We start from the raw sequence: 19,455 nt of genomic DNA on the forward strand, positions 1-19,455 counted from the left end.
GGGGTTTCACCATGCTGGCCAAGATGGTCTCGATCTCCTGACCTTGTGATTCACCCGCCTCAGCCTCCCAAAGTGCTAGGATTACAGGCATGAGCCACTGCGCCCAGACAACATGTGCTTTTTCAAAAGTCCACAAAGACCGGGAGCTACTCCAAACTGCTGATGGCAGTCACCTTGGGGAGATGGGAATAAATTTCCTCTCTTTGCTTAAAGAAGCATGAAAATATCTTTCTGTGCTTTCCAAATTGTCTCCAATGAGCATGCTATCTTCACAATGAAGGGGGGGGAAAGCTTTATAAAGATAGAGAAAAGCTGAAATAAATAAACGTTTAACTGGTTGTGCTGAGGAAGTCATCAGCTGGCACACAACTGAGGCACACAGCCTCTGCAGCTGGTGGTTACTGGGGAGACCGCTGCCTTGTGGGATTCTGAGCTGATTTAATTTTTTTTCTTTCTTGAGACAGAGTCTCCCTCTGTCACCCAGGCTGGAGTGCAATGGCGTGATCTCGGCTCACTGCAACCTCCATCTCCTGGGTTCAAGCGATTCTCCTGCCTCAGCCTCCTGAGTAGTTGGGACTACAGGCACATGCCACCACACCTGGCTAGTTTTTGTATTTTTAGTAGAGACAGGGTTTCATTATGTTGACCAGGCTGGTCTCGAACTCCTGACCAACAGCCAGGTGAACTGCCTGCCTTGGCCTCCCAAAGTGCTGGGATTACAGGCACAAGCCACCCACGTCCAGCCAGATTTAATTTTTTTCTACATATTTTATGTATTTCCAAACTGTACAAGAGGTAGTAAATAAGTATTATTTTTCCTAACCAGAAAAAAAGACGTAGTTAAGAAAACTAAAGAAAACCTGGCCCTCTGCATTGGGACTGGTGAGAGGGACGAAGGTAGATGGAAACAAGAACTGAGGGGCAGGGTGGGGGTGAGTGTTAGCACGGGGGCCCACCCTGCTGAGCCTGCGGGTGGGGCTGCAAAGCAAAGGCCTCCGAGCCTCCCCCTGCTCCACTCTGAGCCTTGTCTCCTCATCCACGCACAAGCCCAGGCCCAGCACAGCCGCAGACACGCCAAGGTGATGGGGGGCAGACTACCTGGACTGAGAAAGGGTTCTTTTTTATTTTCTAACCTTCCAATAAAACATCTGTGAATTTTTTCACTGTCAGATCAAATAGGAAAGGAACTTGCGTTTTGCAGTGCGTAGAGCTGATAACAGATCTATTGCATTTCTGAAACGTACAGAAGTTTTTTCCTCTTGAGAACCTGGGAGTAGTCGTCCCCACCCTGTCCCCAAAGCTGGGCCTAGTCATGACAAGCACTCCAAAACCCACAGGTCCCAGGTCCCCATACACCTGGGAAACAAAAGCATCTAACATCAAAAAGGACCACGGCCATAAGGAGGAAGAAACACCTTCTCAGGGTGAGGCTCGCCCGCCCCCCTCTCTGCCAGGCCAGGCTTTGCTGTGTCCAATCCCCTCTCCTCATCTCTGAACTCCTCAAATTCCTGGGAGAGACGAAGCCTGTGAGGCCTTTTTGTCCACTAAAAGTAGAGGGCCAGTGGGACTTGGTATGAGATCTGTTTGGCTGGTCATACTTCTGAGGTGCTGAATTTAGAATTTTGGTTGACAAAATTTGGTTGCTGTTTCTGGAGTCAAAGAAGCCTGTGGTGATGCAAAAAGAGATCAGGAAAATCCAAAGGAACAGGATGGTTTTGTGGGACACTCAGGGACTCGGGTCAGACAACAGAACCATCCACTCTGGGCCACAGCTATAATGCACGGACAAGAACCCATGCTTGTAGGATGGCAGTGTGCAGTAGGTTACACAGCTGCTGCATGAAAAGTACTAGAATTAACCCTCTCTGGCCCCTTCTGTTGTTCCCACAGCAACAGGGAAGGTTGAGGAATAACAGGATGAAAGGACCCGGGATCCAGAACCTTAAGTCTGGACCAGCTATGTGGGCCTGTGTCAGTCACTTGACCCTGGGGGTACTCAGCTTTCTTCTCTATATAACGCATTCATTTCAGCTCCAACTGTTGAATCAAACAAGCCCCAGCACCCTACCCGAGGCTCCTCAGAACAGAGGCATCCTCACCTCATTGCAGGAGCTGGGAAGACGAAAGAAATGCTATAATCTCTAGCAGAACAAGCAACTGCACAAGGAGCTCAGCAATGAAGACACAAAGCACAAACCCCAGGTCACCAAGCCGCGGTCTCCAAAGTGGGGAGAAGTTGCATTCTCTGCAGCTAAACCTGGCAAACCAACAAAATATGAAACCACACTTCCAGGCAGAGCCGCCTTGTACTGCACCAGAGCTTCTAGAGCCTTTTTTTTTTCCTTTTCTTTTCTTTTTTTCTTTTTTTGAGACGGAGTCTCGCTCTGTTGCCACGCTGGAGTGCAGTGGCGCAATCTTGGCTCACTGCAACTTCACCTCCCAGGTTCACGCCATTCTCCTGCCTCAGCCTCACGAGTAGCTGGCACTACAGGCGCTCACCACCACGCCCAGCTAATTTTTGTATTTTTGGTGGAGACAGGGTTTCACCACGGCCAGGATGGTCTCGATCTCCTGACCTCGCGATCCACCTGCCTCGGCCTCCCAAAATGTTGAGATTACAGGCATGAGCCCAGCATAGAGCCTTTTTTAGGGGCATGGGAGGCACTGAGGTGCAGACTAAAGGTGCGGGCCTTCTCCCCAGAAAAACACACAAATGACCACCCATGGTGTCAGGCAGCTGGTGGAACACTGAAGGACAAACCTGGATCCCAAGGTCAGGATGCCTGTTCCACCCGGGGCTCAGTGTGCCCCTAGACAACTTCCTATGCCAGGGGCACCCTCAGAGGAGCCAGAAACCAGACTAGAGCCCCAGTAGCTCTCAATGAAGTGCCTGGAGAGGGAGCTCTGTCCCCAGCTCTGGGGCCCACGTGTCATTCTGGCTACCTTGAGAACCTGGGAGTAGAACCTCCTCCCCGCTCCCTGGGATTCCCAAACTCTGGCCAGAACAAAGGGAGCTCATTAGCTGGGCCCCACAGGCCTCCCTTTAGATTCACTCACAACTGGGGGGCAGTGAATAACAGGACCTCAGAAAAGGAGTTCTCTGTCCCAAGGCCTTTGAGGGTCTCTTGGGCTGAAAGATCCCATTTCCAGGGGTGGCTGCTCCGTGGCATGCCCGACTCTGGACCTCAACACAGAGAAGCCTCTCTGATCCCCAACATCAGCCCTTGTCCCCAGCATGCAGCCTCCCTCTTTGGGATCCAGATGCTGGAAGGACTTCAGCTAAGCTCTGGACCCCACAGGAGAAATCTTCATTTGCGCTTTAAGTAACCCATTTTCTCCACACATCCTGTATCAGAAATTGTCCTGGAACCTGACTGGACACGCTCTGTCCGCACTGTGTATTAGCGGGGTCTGGAGAGGAATGGGCTCTCGGGATTACAGAATTTGAGACTTCTCACTTTTCTATCCAACCCCTTTGTCAGAGGGGAAAGTCAGAAGGGAGCTTAGACTCCAGAAAAGATGGAGGAAGAAGGAGCAGGCCATACCTCAATGCAGAGAGGGAACCGAGGAGGTCTTCCTGGGGGAGGAAGCCTTGGCAGGGCCTGGCTGAGGGTGAGAGTGGAGGCAGGGCCAGGTCCAGCTTCCTTCCGCCCCCCACACTCCTTCCCACACCCTACCCAGACCTCACCCATGGGCGTGTTGCCCAGCATCAAGCCCGGGGCTTCCTGCCCAATGCCTGTCTCATCCAGGGACCTCGGCAGCCCTGCACACTGGTCAGATAAACCTCACAGGGGCACAGAGAGCAGGCACTGAGAGTGCCCCCCTGGAGGACAGGATCCAGTCCCCACAGAAACACACAGCCCAGTAAAGGGGCTCCCCTGCAGCCCCCTTCCTGCCGGGCAAGCCCACAGGCAGGGTGTGGCTTGTATGCCATGGGGCACGCTTTACTTTCCATCCTGGTACACACACGGCAGAGTGGTCTTGGTACAGAATCAAAGGAATGACACTCCGAGGTCACAGATTACCCGGCTGGTGCCATCTGCTTCTGACAGTTGGATTGCGTTTTTCACAGTTACAAATCACGTCCCTTCAGGAATATCGGGAGGGGACCTGTGTTCCTAGGCACACACTCAACCCAAGCTGCCCTCCTTGGCAGAGCACGTGGGGAAGCGGGTGAGTAGTGAATGTTCCTGCCAGATGCTGGCCTCTGCTCTACCTACCTCACGCCATTTAATCTTCATGACAATCTGATGAGGCAGGTACTAGTGTTATTCCCATCTTTCAGAGGAGCTTGCACAGCTGGTGATTGACAGAGAAGAAAAGGGGGCTCTAGAAACCCATTTTAACCCCCTGTCCCTGCCAGGGAGGCTGCCCTGAGAACCAGTCTGTCCTGGGACCCCTGCTGACCCTCATCACCTAGTCTCCCTGCCATCCCACCCTGTCCTGCAGAGAGGTTAGGACACAGGAGCTGTGGGTTCCCACCAGCCCAACCCTTCTTGCTGAGTATCCTGGGGAAGCCCCCTAACGTTGCTGGACCTCCATGCTCCTGTGTGTAGGGCCCCACGGCCTCAGAGTGGGGTATGTCCTAACAGAAGTTGACCTCGTAGAGGACAACGCCTGATCGAGCGGAGGGTATCCTCTCAGCGGGAGAATCAGGAGCCCTGGGTCCCTGTTGTTTCCTTAACCTGCTGTGTGATGATGGGCAGGGCGCTTCACCTCTCTGAAAGATGGGGCAAATGTCATCTTCGCTGTCTTCCTCCTCCGGTTGTTATGAAGATCAGGTCGATCTCAGTGATGAATGTGAAAGTGCCATGCTCAGTGAAGATGACTCAAGGCAGACACAGGCAGAGGTTGTTACTGACAATGGTGACCACAACCCTCGCCCTGCCCGGGAGCAGGGACCCTCCCCTGCTTTGCAGATGAAGTAAAGTGAGGCTCTAGGGAAGGCAGGTTTCCACTCCAAAAACATCAGAGACTTGTTTTGCCTTTAAATCCTTCACAGAGGGAGACTCAAATCCCAGACTACAAGTTCCCTGCAAGGGGACAGAAAGGATCTCCAGGGCCTCAGGTCTCCCCTGGATTTACCAGGCAACTGGAACGAGGTATAAACAGCCAAGGACTTAGTATCCGGAGATGCAAGTGCAGGCTCTGCCTCTGTTTCTGTTTCACTGGGGATGTCGTAGTCAGTTTCCTCGTTGATTGCGCGGGGACGGGACACCTCCCTGCTTGACAGCGCTGTCAGGGACATGAAGTGCGATGCTTCCGTGCAAATGCTTTGTAAAGTGCAGTGCTCCAAGAGAGGCATTAAGAGTGTCCAAACCATACACCACCCAGGCCACCTCGAGGCCACTCTACAACTGGGAAAGCACCTGCCTCTGTAATTGTGGCTTTGTGTGTTTCACACCCTCCTTGGTCTCCAGCTCTCTGAGAAAAAGTCCTGTTTACTCTGTGATATGCAGGTATCTGCGGGTGGCAGCAGAGCTTCAAGGTTAAAAGATGTAGACTTTGTATGACCAAATGCCTGTCGTGGTTGAATGTGGAAATAAATGGTGGTACAGTCACACAACAGAATACTATACAGCAATGAAAAAGAACAAGCTCCTATACACAATAACATGGATGAATCGTCCAAGCATAATGAATGAAAAAAATTGAAACACAAAAGGTATAAACTTTGTGATACATTTAAAGTTCAAAGAAAAGGGCCAGGCACGGTGGCTCACACCTGTAATCCTAGCACGTTGGGAGGCTGAGGCAGATGGAGCACTTGAGGCCAGGAGTTCAAGACCGGCCTAGCCAACAAGACGAAACCCCATCTCTACTAAAAAAATAAAAATTAGCCAGACGTGGTGGTGCACACCTGTAATCCCAGCTGCTCGGGAGGCTGATGCAGGAGACTCATTTGAACCTGGGAGGCGGAAGCTGCAGTGAGCCAAGATGGCACCACTGCACTCCAGCCTGGGTGACAGACTCTTGTCTCAAAATAATAAATAAAGAAAATAAAGTTCAAAGAAAAGGCAAAGCCAATCTATGATGACAGAAGTCAGGACAGTGGATACTTGGGTAGGGAGAAGTGCAGGGCAGTGGGGAGCCTCCCAGGTGCTGGTTACACCAGCACGTGCAGTGTGTGAAGTTACATTTATAACACACTGCATGTACTGTGCTGTGTGTATCCCACATATAAGTAAAAAGTTGTTGTTGTTTTAAATTAAGCATCTGGGTTCCAGCCCAGCTTTACCACCTGGATGGTGTATAATCTCAGGCTAATTAAACTCTCTGAGTATCTACTCACTCCTCTGCCAAATAGAATAAAAATGATATCTGCCCCAAATGCTTCCAAATGTCAATGATTCAAAATTTCCATTCACGTTTACCTTATCCAAGTATGAAATATTATTTTTACTTAATATTTTTCCTTTAAATCAACTCACTAGTTAATCTAAAAATGAAATGTATAAACCATGAATCTGGTGAGCTAGTTATCTATTTTCAGTATATAAATTAATATAAAGTAAAACAAACACATTATTAAGATAAAAATGTTCATCTGTGAGCCACCTCAAGTCATCCTCCATATCAGTGAAGGTGGTATGTGTATATTAACTCTGTCACCCAGGTTGGAGTGCAGTGGCATGATCACAGCTCACTGCAGCCTCAACCTCCTGGGCTCAAGCAATCCTCCCATCTCTGCCTCCCAAGTGGCTGGGACTACACACACACACCACCATGCCTGGATAATTTTTTTAAAATTTTTTTATAGAGACAGAGTTTCGCCATGTTGCCCAGGCTGGTCTTTAACTCCTGGGCTCAAGTGATCCTCCTGCCTCGGCCTCCCAAAGTGCTGGGATTACAGGCACGAGCCACTACGCCAGGCCAAGGTGTCATACTCACTCTGGGGAAAAAAACTAAGATAATGTAATTACATAGAGTCTCTAGCACTGTGTAAGCCCTTAGTAAATGGTAGCTAGTATCACCATCATCATCACCATCATCTTCATCATTTCATCATCACCATCCAGCATCATTACTGCCATTATCATCATTCTCATCATTGACATGATCATCACTATCATCATTATCACCACATATAACACCAATAAGTATTTGTTTCCAGATCATCCCACAGGGTCAACCCAACATGGCCCTGGCCTCAGAAAAGCTTACAGAATTAGGAACATATAACCCATGCTGAAGTGTTGGGGCTTGCTGGGACACATATCGAGGTGAGCGCTCCACATGGGTGTGGATGGGGTAGAAGTTGTTGAGCTATGCCCTCCCACCCTCCACACCAGACCAGAACCGACTCTCCCCAGATTGCCTTGGGGACCTGCCTCTTGCCACAGGCCAAGGCTGACTGCACCTGGACCCATCCCCTCATCTCTCAGAACTTCAGTCTCCTCATCTCTGAAACAAGGCTGGTGACCTCGGCTCCTCCAAACCTCCCAGCAATGGGCAAAGGGAAGGACCCGCCATCAAAGACAAACAGAAGTCACTCGAGGAATGTCCTGGACATTCAGTAAATGATCACAAACATGTCTCACTCTTATATCAAATTTGTCCCCCAAGGTGGAGTCCTGGACACTCACTAATGATCACAAACATGTCTTATTCTTATATCAAACTTGTCCCTCAAGGTGGACCTGGACCTCTTCCACACTGACAGTCACAGGGCACCTAGAGTGCCCATCATGGAACAGAAAAATCCTGATCCCTAAAGTAGTTATAAACCTACTCAAGTGTGTCCCTCTTTAAGTAAACTCAGCCAATCAGTATTCAGATCTACTAGAAGTAAGTTGGGATGGAGGTAACTAATTCAATTTTTACAGTGTGCTTTTAGTATTTAAAATGGTCATAATCCTTGATTCAAATAATTCTAATTAAAGGAAATAACGATATGATTGTGCAAAAATATTTATCACAGTTATTTTTAATAGCAAAAAAAAAAAAAAAATGAGGAGCTGGGCAAAGTGGCTCACTCCTGTAATCCCAGCACTTTGCGGGGCTGAGGCAGGAGGATCGCTTGAGCCTAGGAGTTTGAGACCAGCCTGGGCAACACAGCGAGATCCTATCTCTACAAAAAATTTGTTTTTAAAAATGAACCAAGCGTGGTAGCTCATGCCTGTAGTCCCAGCTAAGGCCGAGGAAGGAGGGTCGCTTGAGCCCAGGAAGTCAAAGTAGCAGTGAGCTGTGATCGCACCACTGCACTCCAGTCTGGGCAACAGACTGAGATACTGTCTCAAAAAAAACAAAACAAAAAAAAGAGTAAACAACACAAATGTCCAATAATAGGGATTGGTTAAGTAAAAATCAGAACTTTTATTAGCTATTGTAGACCCATTTTTAAAAACCGTGTTATATAAGTCTATGACATGGCACGACACTCAAGATATACTTTAGGAAAAAAAGCAGATACAAAGATATCTCTTTATATATATCTACATATAGATATCTGTGTGTATATATCTTAAGTATATTTATAAAACATATAATTTATATAAAATATATATACCTCGTACATATAAACATGTATCTCACAAATACATGATACTAATTTTGAAACAGTAGATTATCATAATTATAAATTGAAAAGAATAAAATATATAACATATTAACTGTGGTCATAATGAATGGTAGGATTGTGAGTGGTTTTATTTTTTCTTTATATTCTATAGTTTTGCTAATTTTTCACAAAAGCATGCATTATTTTTATTATTAAAAAATCACATTATAAAAATGTTATATGTTTTACATAATTATACAAACAAATACCAGGACTTTTTTCTTTAAAAGATTTTCTGCAGACCCCTTTTAAAATAAAATCCCTACCCAACCTCATGCTACCATCTTGATCGAATCTCACCCCCACAATTAATTTCTGTAAATGTAGAAACTATTCAACTCATTGATATTTTTATTTCATGAAAATAAGATTGCAATATATAAATTGTTCTGAAATTTAATGTTTTCACTGAGCAAAAATATCATGGACATTTCTCTGTGTCAGGATACGGGGATCTATGAGCCCTTTCTTGATGGCTATATTCCCAACTATTCCAGAGTGTAGCTGGTTTGGAACTTATTTGCCCTTTGCCCTATCTTTCCGTGTTTTATTATCCGTTGGTGACTTCAGCACCCCTGTGCATACTGCCTTGCACCCTGGTGAGTATAGGAGGCTTCTCTAAAGGTAATAGTGTTTTGTATACGAGATTTTTTTTTAAAGTGGCTTTTGCCATTTTGTCCCTTAAAAATGGCTGTATCAATTTTCCAGCTTCTGGTAACTGATATTCTTTAAATGAGACTCCAAGCTTCAACTCACAGATTGAGGAATCTGGTGGACCATCTGGTGCAGCGCCTTTATTTCACAGATAAACTGAGACCCGGGGGGAGAGACTCCACCCTAGGCACGGAGCCAGTGAGGGGCTGAGCCAGGATGCTGCCCACAGCGTCCCACTTCTGGACCCATCTAGAAGCCACTACGCTAGCAGGACTCAGAAGTCATTGTCCTCATGCTTCCCTCAGCCTGGAAAATTGATCCCACCACCAAGCTGGAAAATCACTCATCCTTTGGATCTTCATTTAGATGTCACCCCCTCCAGGAAGCCTTCCCTGATTTTCCCAGAGGCTGGATTGGACACGCGTCCCCCTCTGTGCTCCCTCAGGCCTGGCCTTTCCATGCTGTGTCCCAGTTGCCTGTCAGGTAGCCTCCCCACTGGGCTGGAAGCTCAGGGCGGTGGTGGGGGGCACGGGGAGCAGGGTGTGTTTGTCAGTCTGTTTCATGTGTCCCTGCTGAAAGCTTCTCTGTCAATCATTCATTTGCTCAAGAAATAGCTTTGTGCCGGGTGCTAGGTGCGGGGGAGAGAAGGCAGGAGCGCTCCTGACCAGTGTCGGGCCTTCAGGAACGCTAAGCACTGCTCTAAGAAGCTGAGAGCCACGCTGAAGCTCTGCATGCTGACCGCCACGTGAGCCTTTTCCACAGGTGCACCCGGCCAGCCTCCCAACATCCCTTCAAGGCAGGCTGTGTTCCACCCGTTTTACAGATGGGATCTGAGGCTCCAAGGGCCAAGGCTGCCACACCGAGGACACACAGTTGGGTCAGCCGGCCTCCTAGGCCCCCAAGATCTCTACTGTGACACAGTGAAACCCCTAAATGGCCACGAGAAGCACCAGCCTGAGATGAGAGAGAGGCTGCACCAGGGAAAGGGGTGCCTGTGGAAGAGGAGGCCTGGCGGTCCAGTCCAAAGCTCACTGTTGGTTATCTGTGCACCTTGGAAAATTCACATAACCTCTCTGATCCTCAATTATTTCACATGAACAACAGCCTTCATTAACACCTGTCGTACACTACTAGGAGGCCTTATTTTCTCAACCAAAGCCTATGCCTTATGGTCGAACAAGTCTAATCTTACAGTAGCAGCGGAAGAGTGAACATGAATGCTGAGTCCTCAAGGCCTCAGGCTGCGGGATGTGTGACTGGCACCCCGGGCTGTGGGCAGGCCTATAGCAGGCCTGGGTGGGGGGGCAGGTAGCAATGGAAAGGGGCTCCAGGAACACAGCCCCAGTGAGGGGAACTTGAGGAGGGCCCAGCAGAGGCAGGGGCGAATGCAGCCTGAGCCAACCAGCCCGCTCACGCCAGGGTACCACTGATCACAGACCTTCCAGAAGCCACAGGAGGCTGTCTAGTGTTGTCCGTGAGGGACTAGGAAAGCAGGGGTCAGTGGGGCAGCCTTATCTGTCCCTCCAGGCAAGACGGCCTCCTCCCCAGCTGCTCGACTCGCACCTGGACTTGGGGAAAGTACACACACTGAGACACCTTCCCAAGCCAGCGGGACCCTGTTCAGGCCACTTGGAATCCTCAGTCTTCTGCCCCTCCCCAAAGACCTGACACTCACTCAACACTCAGCTCCCTCTCACACTAGCGAAAGAGGTAAACCTCCAGGCCCCACACAGAGAAATCCCCCACCTCCGACTGGACTCGGCACGCCAGTTGAACACTTTCATGCTGGGTTCCTAGGACAAGAGAGCTGGGCCTAGGGACCATCCAATCTCCGCATTTTACAGATGAGCCAACCTCAGCCCAGAGCATGACAGGGACTTGACTGCAAAGGTGACAAAGGTGGGACTCAAATGCAGGTGCCACCAGGCCAGTGCGTCTCCACCACACTGCATGCCACATGCATGTCCAGACCTGGATCCTAGATCCTCCTTCTCCCCCTCCCCACCCCCCACCAACAGCCAAACTGGGTGGGAACAAAGCTGGGGGAGGAGAGGCACTTCCTGAGCTGGCGGGGAGGGGAGTGTTGCAAAGTCAGCTCCCTGGGTGCCCCCACCCCCACAGCCAAACAGAGGTTTCCAAGGATCCAGGTGACTGAGTCATCCACACACACTTGTAGGCCTCTTCCGCCCTTCTCATCTGGCCACCAGGCCATCCATTATCTTTGGGAATCATTCCATAGATTTCTTCCTTCATTCATTCAACAAACCCTGAGGTCCTACTACACACCAGTCACATTCCTCAGCCTCCTTCCCCTCCTCCCTCCCACCCTCAGCTCCTCCCCTTTCCCCACATCCTAGTGCCCCTTTGCCCCAGTGAAGAGGGCACACCTGGGGGCACTGAGGAGTCACCGACTCCAGAGGGGTGACAGACACAGGCACACCCCACCCCAGATTACCTGGTGTGGCCCAGGGCAGCACCGGCAGGCACCTCTCCGGTAGAGGCTGAGGAGGTTCTGACACCCGGCCCCGGGGGCTCAGCAACCCCTTCCCCCACCTTCAGCCTCTACTGGGCCGTGCTGCCTGGAAAACCCAGCCTGGGCTCAGCTGACTTCCTCTTGTGTCATGGAAAGTGCAGTGATGGGGACAGGAAACTCCCGCCAGGGATCTGGGGTCTGAGCGGGGACAGGGGCCCAGAGGTTTCTGGACCTAGAGGCCCGGAGGGGTGAAAGGGGCAGGGGTAACTTATGGGGGTGGGCAGCAGGGAGGGAGCCTATAGGGCAGTGTTCTCAGAGGGCAGCGACCCCCTCCACTAGGGTCGAGGCAGTGCCAAGCCCTGGAGGCCTGGAAGACAGCAACCCGAGGCCCTGAGCTACTTTCAGTTTTCCAAAACCAAACTAACAAACAAAAAGAGTAGAAGTTGTACTGTGATGAAGACTCTGAGATCAAAGCAAAGCCCAAATGTTTGGTTTGTTTTCTTTTCTTTGGGTAAGGAGGTGGGGAGTGGTGGCAAGGGTGGCAGAGTGAGGAAAACGTGGGATCATACTTCAGCGTTGACCTCCTGGGGCCGAATACTTTACCTTCTGAGCCTCAGTTTTCTCATCTGTGAAATGGAAAGCTGTGCCCACTTCCATGATAATTGGGAAGACTGCAGGAGCTGACGCCTCTGGCTAGAGGAAGGTGCTTAGTGAAACTTTCCTTGCTCTTTTGGGCTGCAATTATGTACACTGAGTGTGGGAACAGGGGCTGTGAAGGGCTGCTTACTGCACACAGCTGTGTGACCCACGAACAGCACTCATCAAGAAAAAACATCCCAGCAGAGTCTTTGGTGCTAAGAAGGGTGGAGCTATGTCTGTCTCTTTCGTCTTCACATCCCTGGGCTTAGCATGGGGCAAATATTGATAAATGAATGAGTGAATGAATGAATGAATGAATGAAAGAGGCTGGGATTTCCAGAGTCAAGGGACCAGGAAGGATGGATGTGAGGGCAGGGGGCAGGGAACTGGGCCAGGCCTGGCCGGGAGGGGCCGGGTGAGGTTTCCCCATCCCAGGCTGAGGGCACCTCTGGCGGGAGGAAAAGGAACCTCTGAAGGCTGGATGAGGGATGGGTGTGGCCCCAATCACAGCTACCTTAGGAGTTCTCTTTCCTTGATCCTGGGGTGGGGGTCAAAGCTTCCCTCTGCCAAAGAGGTTCAAGCACACAGCACCCTCCAGCCCTGAGTGAGCAGAAACCGGGGAGTGTCTAAGTGGGTCTAAGGGAGGAGACCACCCCTCCTGTTGTCTTATGCCCGATTTCTGCCTCCAAAGAAAGAAGAAGTAAAAACTAAAAGGCAGAAATGAAATCCATAAGCAGACAGCTCAGCGCCACACCCTGGGCCTGGTAGTTAAAGATCGATCCCGACCTAATCGGTTAGGTTATCTATAGATTACAGACATTGTATAGAAAAGCACTGTGAAAATCGCTGTCCTGTTCTGTTCTGTTCTAATTACCAGCGCATGCAGCCCCCAGTCACGTACCCCCTGCTTGCTCATTCGATCATGACCCTCTCAAGCGGACCCCCTTAGAGTTGTGAGCCCTTAAAAGGGACAGGAATTGCTCACTCAGGGAGCTCGGCTCTTGAGACAGGAGTCTTGCTGATGCTCCCGGCTGAATAAACCCCTTCCTTCTTTAACTTGGTGTCTGAGGGGTTTTGTCTGTGGCTTGTCCTGCTACATTTCTTGGTTCCCTGACCAGGAAGCAAAGTGATTAACGGATGGTCGAGGCAGCCCCTTAGGCAGCTTAGGCCTGCCCTGTGGAGCATCCCCGCGGGGGACTCTGGCCAGCTTGAACAACGCGGATCCTGAGAGCGCTCCCAGGTAGGCAATTGCCCCAGTGGAATGCCTTGTCAGAGCAGTGCGTGGCAGGCCCCTGTGGAGGATCAACGCAGTGGCTGAACACAGGGAAGGAACTGGCACTTGGAGTCCGGACAACTGAAACTTGGTAAGACTAGTCCTTGGAACTTGCCCACTCCATTTGAGTGGAAGCGTGGCCCAATCACCCATGGCATGCTTTACCGGCACTTTGGTTTTGGTTTTGGTTTTGGTTTTGACTTGGTTTGAATCGCTTGACAGGACTGGTCTTGGGAACTTGCCTACTCCATTTGAGTAGAAGGGTGTCCTGATCACCCACAGTGTGCCTGTACCGGCACTTTGGTTTTTGTTTTTGACTTGTCTTGGATTGCTTGATACTTTGGTTTTGGTTTTGACCTGGCTTGGATTTCTTGATACTCTGATTTTGGTTTTGATTCTGGCTTGGCGTAAACTGTAGAAGTGTGCGTGTGCCCTTTTTACCCGTTGTTTTGTGGTGTGAGCATGGTGTTTTGTCTCGAGGAAACATGGGTCAGACACAAAGTAAGCCTACCCCACTAGGAACTATGTTGAAAAATTTCAAAAAGGGATTTAAGGGAGACTCTGGAGTCACTATGACACCAGGAAAACTTAGAGCTTTGTGTGAGATAGACTGGCCAGCATTAGAGGTGGGTTGGCCATCAGAAGGAAGCCTGGACAGGTCCCTTGTCTCAAAGGTATGGCACAGGGTAACCTGTAAGCCAGGGCACCCAGATCAGTTCTCATATATAGATTCTTGGTTACAGCTAGTTTTGGACCCCCCACAGTAGTTAAGAGGACAGGCAGCAGCAGTACTAGTAGCAAAGGGACAGTTAGTTAAGGAAGGTTCTTGATCCCACCAGCCGAGGGAAGTCAGCACCAAAAGTCCTGTCCAACCCAACACCAGAAGAATCATGGCAGGAATTGGTACCAGCAGTATCCCCTCCTTATCAAGAGGAAGGGCTCCCCACTCCGGAGCCCACAGCACCTCCACCTCCACCAGATAACCACACCCCAGACCACCCAGAGCAGACAAATGAGGAAGTGAAGCCACGGGAGAAACTCCTCCCTTGAAAGCTCGCTTACAGCCCAAGACTGGAATCCAAATGCCCCTGAGAGAGCAGTGATATACTGGGGTAGATGAGGACGGACACATGGTGGAAAGGCGTGCCTTTGTGTATCAACCTTTTACCTCTGCTGACCTCCTCAATTGGAAAAATAATACTCCATCTTACACTGAAAAGCCTCAAGCTTTAATTGACTTGCTCCAAACTATTATACAGACTCATAATCCTACTTGGGCTGACTGCCACCAGCTGCTCATGTACCTCTTTAATACAGGTGAAAGGTGAAGGGTGCTCCAGGCGGCAACTAAGTGGCTAGAGAAGCACGTCCCAGCCGATTACCAAAACCCCCAAGAATATATAAGAATTCAGCTGCCAGGAACAGATCCCCAATAGGACCTGAACGAGGGACCAGACATGGAGAGGCTAAGACGGTACCATGAGGCATTAATAGAAGGTCTAAGGAAAGGGGCTCAAAAGGCTACAAATGTAAATAAGTTCTCTGAGGTCATCCAAGGAAAAGAGGAGAGTCCAGCACAATTCTATGAAAGACTGCATGAGGCTTACCGTATGTACACTCCTTTTGATCCAGATAGCCCTGAGAATCAGCCCATGATTAACATGGCCTTACTTAGTCAAAGTACGGAATATATCAGGAGAAAATTGCAGAAACAGGCTGGGTTTGTGGGTACAAATACCTCACAGTTACTGGGGTTTGCGGGTATGAATACCTCACAGTTACTGGAAATAGTCAATCAAGTGTTTGTGAATGCAACAAGCCACAGAGAAAGCCGTAAGGAAGGCGAATGCCAGGCTAGGCGAAACGCCGACTTACTGGCCGTGGCCATTATGGGAATTCCCCCGAAAGGAGAGGAAAAGGGGGGTCCTGGGAAGAATACCCAGTCTAATCTCCCATGCTTGCAATGTAACCAATGCGCCTGTTGTAAGGAAGTAGGGCATTGGAAAGATAAGTGTCCCCAACTGAAGGAAAAGCAAGGTGATTCAGAACAAAAGACCTCAGATAAAGATGAGGGAGCTTTGTTCAATCTGGCTGAAGGGCTACTGGACTGAAGGGGACCGGGCGCAAGCAACCCCAAGGAGCCCAAGGTCAGGATTACAACTGGGGGCAAGGACATTAAGTTTTTGGTTGATAGTGGTGCTGAACCTTCAGTAGTGACCACCCCGGTCACCCCCTCATCCAAGAAAACCATTGATATAATCAGAGCGACAGGAGTTTCCACTAAGCAGGCTTTCTGTCTACCACGGACCTGCTCGGTGCGGGGACATGAGATAGCTCACCAGTTCTTGTACATGCCTGACTGTCCCTTGCCCTTGCTGGGAAGAGACTTGCTTAGCAAGCTGACAGCCACCATCTCCTTTACAAAGCAGGGCTCTTTACAGCTAAAGTTACCAGGAACAGGAGTTATCATGGCCCTTATGGTCCCCCGGGAAGAAGAATGGAGACTTTTTCTAACCGAGCCAGGCCAAGAGATAAAACCAGCTCTAGCTAAGCAATGGCCCCGAGTATGGGCGGAGGATAATGCTCCAGGACTGGCGGTCAGCCAAGCCCCCGTACTCATAGAAGTTAAGCCTGGGGCCCAACCAATTAGACAAAAGCAGTATCCGGTTCCCAGAGAAGCTCTCGAAGGAATCCAGGTTCCTCTCAGGCGCTTGACAGCCTATGGAATTATAGTTCCTTGCCAGTCTCCACTGAACACCCCCCTCCTACCTGTCCCTAAACCAGGGACCAAGGACTACTGGCCAGTACAGGACTTGGTACGAGGAGAAGTTTACAAACCCTCTCCTGAGCCAGTGTTTCAAACTTCCTAAGATGAACTCAATGTGCCAGTACCACAAATTCCAGGAAAAACAAGAAATTAGTTTTTGCAATTAGCCGAGCATGTAGCCCAGTCTCTCAATGTCACTTCATGTTGTGCATGTGGAGGAACTGTAATGGGAGATCAATGGCCATGGGAAGCCCAAGAATTACCACCTACAGACCCAGTTCCTGATGAATTCTCGGCTCAAAAGAATCACCCTGATAATTTCTGGGTCCCAAAAGCCTCAATTATTGGACAATATTGCATAGCTAGAGAAGGAAAAGAATTCACTCACCCCGTAGGACGACTTAGTTGTCTGGGACAGAAACTGTATAATGGTACCACAGAAACAGTCACTTGGTGGGGTTCAAATCACACAGAGAGAAATCCATTTAGTAAATTCCCAAAGTTGCGAACCATATGGACCCATCCAGAGTCCCACCGGGACTGGACAGCCACCACTGGATTATACTGGATATGTGGGCATAGAGCTTACGCCAAATTACCTGACGAGTCGGCAGGTAGTTGTGTTATTGGCACTATTAAACCATCCTTCTTCTTACTGCCCATAAAAACAGGTGAACTCCTGGGCTTCCCTGTCTATGTTTCCCGCGAAAAGAGAAGCATAGCTATAGAAAATTGGAAAGATGATGAATGACCACCCCCTGAGAGAATTATACAATATTATGGGCCTGTTACCTGGGCACAAGATGGCTTGTGGGGATACCAGACCCCCATTTACGTGCTCAACCGAATCATACGGTTATAAGCTGTCTTAGAAATAATCACTGATAAAACCAGCAGAGCCTTGACTATTCTGGCCTGGCAAGAAACTCAGATGAGAAATGCTATCTCTCAAAATAGATTGGCTCTCGACTACTTGCTAGCAGCTGAAGGAGGGGTCTATGGGAAATTTAACGTTACTAATTGCTGTCTACACGTAGATGATCAAGGATAAGTAGTTGAAGATATAGTTAGAGATAGGACAAAACTGGCACATGTGCCCGTGCAAGTGTGGCATGAATTTGATCCTGGGGCCATGTTTGGAAAATGGTTCCCAGCACTAGGAGGATTTAAAACTCTTATAATAGGAGTTTTAATAGTAATAGGAACCTGCTTACTGCTCCCTTGTTTGCTACCTGTACTTCTTCAAATGATAAAAATCTTCATCGCTACCTTAGTTCACCAAAATGCTTCAGCCCAGGTGTACTATGTGAATCACTATTGATCTGTCTTGCAAGAAGACATGGTAGTGAAAATGAAAGTGACAACTCCCACTCATGAGTGAGATTCTCAAAAGGGGGCAATAAGGGAGGAGACCACCCCTCATACTGTCTTATGCCCAATTTCTGCCTCCAAAGAAAGAAGAGGTAAAAACTAAAAGGCAGAAATGAAATCCACAAGCAGACAGCTCGGCGCCACACCTGGGCCTGGTAGTTAAAGATCGACCCCTGACCTAATCTGTTATGTTATCTATACATTACAGACATTGTATAGAAAAGCACTGTGAAAATCCCTGTCCTATTCTGTTCCATTCTAATTATCAGTGCATGCAGCCCCCAGTCATGTAACCCCTGCTTGCTCAATCGATCATGACCCTCTCAAGCGGACTCCCTTAGAGTTGTGAGCCCTTAAAAGGGACAGGAATTGCTCACTCAGGGAGTTCAGCTCTTGAGACAGGAGTCTTGCTGATGCTCCCGGCTGAATAAACCCCTTCTTTCTTTAACTCGGTGTCTGAGGGGTTTTGTCTGTGGCTTGTCCTGCTACAGGTCTAAGTGGAATCTAAGTGGATGCATCACTGAGCCAGCCTCTCCAGCCCAGGGAGGGGGAGGCCCCAGGCCCTGGGGGACCTGGACCAGTGATCACATCCTTGAACTGCTTCCTACCTGCCTGGGGTGGCCCAGAGTACAGGAAGCCCCAGGAGCCAGGAGCTTTCTCATCTGGGAGCACAAAGGATGTGAGGAAAAAACGGAACCCAGCCCAGCTCAGGGAAACACAGGGCCTTTCCCCTGCCCCGGGCTTCCCATCTTCTTTGCAGAGACCCTGCCTCTTCTTCAAGGGGGATGATTCCAGACCCTCCAAGAGCAACAGGGACACGGAGCTCACATACATACCCACACATCAACAAGGAGATCACACACATCAACACGGAGATCACACACATCAACATGGAAATCACACACACATATCAAATGGGGATTACACATATCAACGTGGAGCTCATACATACATCCCAACATGGAGATCACACCCACAACACAGAGATCACACAAGTCAACATGGAGATCACACACACACATCAACATGGAAATCACACACACACATCAACATGGAGATCACTCACACACATCAACATGGAGATCGCATTCACACACATCAACATGGAGATTACACACACATCAACATGGAGATCGCATTCACACACATCAACATGGAGATCACATTCACACACATCAACATGGAGATCACATTCACACACACAAACATGGAGATCACACACACACATCAACATGGAGATTACACACACATCAACATGGAGATCACACACACACAACATGGAGATCACACACACACATCAACATGGAGATTACACACACATCAACATGGAGATCACACACACAACATGGAGATCACACACACACATCAATATGGAGATTACACACACATCAACATGGAGATCACACACACACATCAACATGGAGATCACACACACTCATCAACATGGAGATCACATTCAAACACATCAACATGGAGATCACATTCACACACATCAACATGGAGATCACATTCACACACACAAACATGGAGATCACACACACACATCAACATGGAGATTACACACACATCAACATGGAGATCACACACACACATCAACATGGAGATCACATTCACACACATCAACATGGAGATCACATTCACACACGTCAACATGGAGATCACACACACACATCAACATGGAGATTACACACACATCAACATGGAGATCACACACACAT

The sequence above is a fragment of the Gorilla gorilla genome, chromosome 9 (genome assembly GCF_029281585.2).
Source record: "Gorilla gorilla gorilla isolate KB3781 chromosome 9, NHGRI_mGorGor1-v2.1_pri, whole genome shotgun sequence".
Lineage (NCBI taxonomy): Eukaryota > Metazoa > Chordata > Mammalia > Primates > Hominidae > Gorilla > Gorilla gorilla.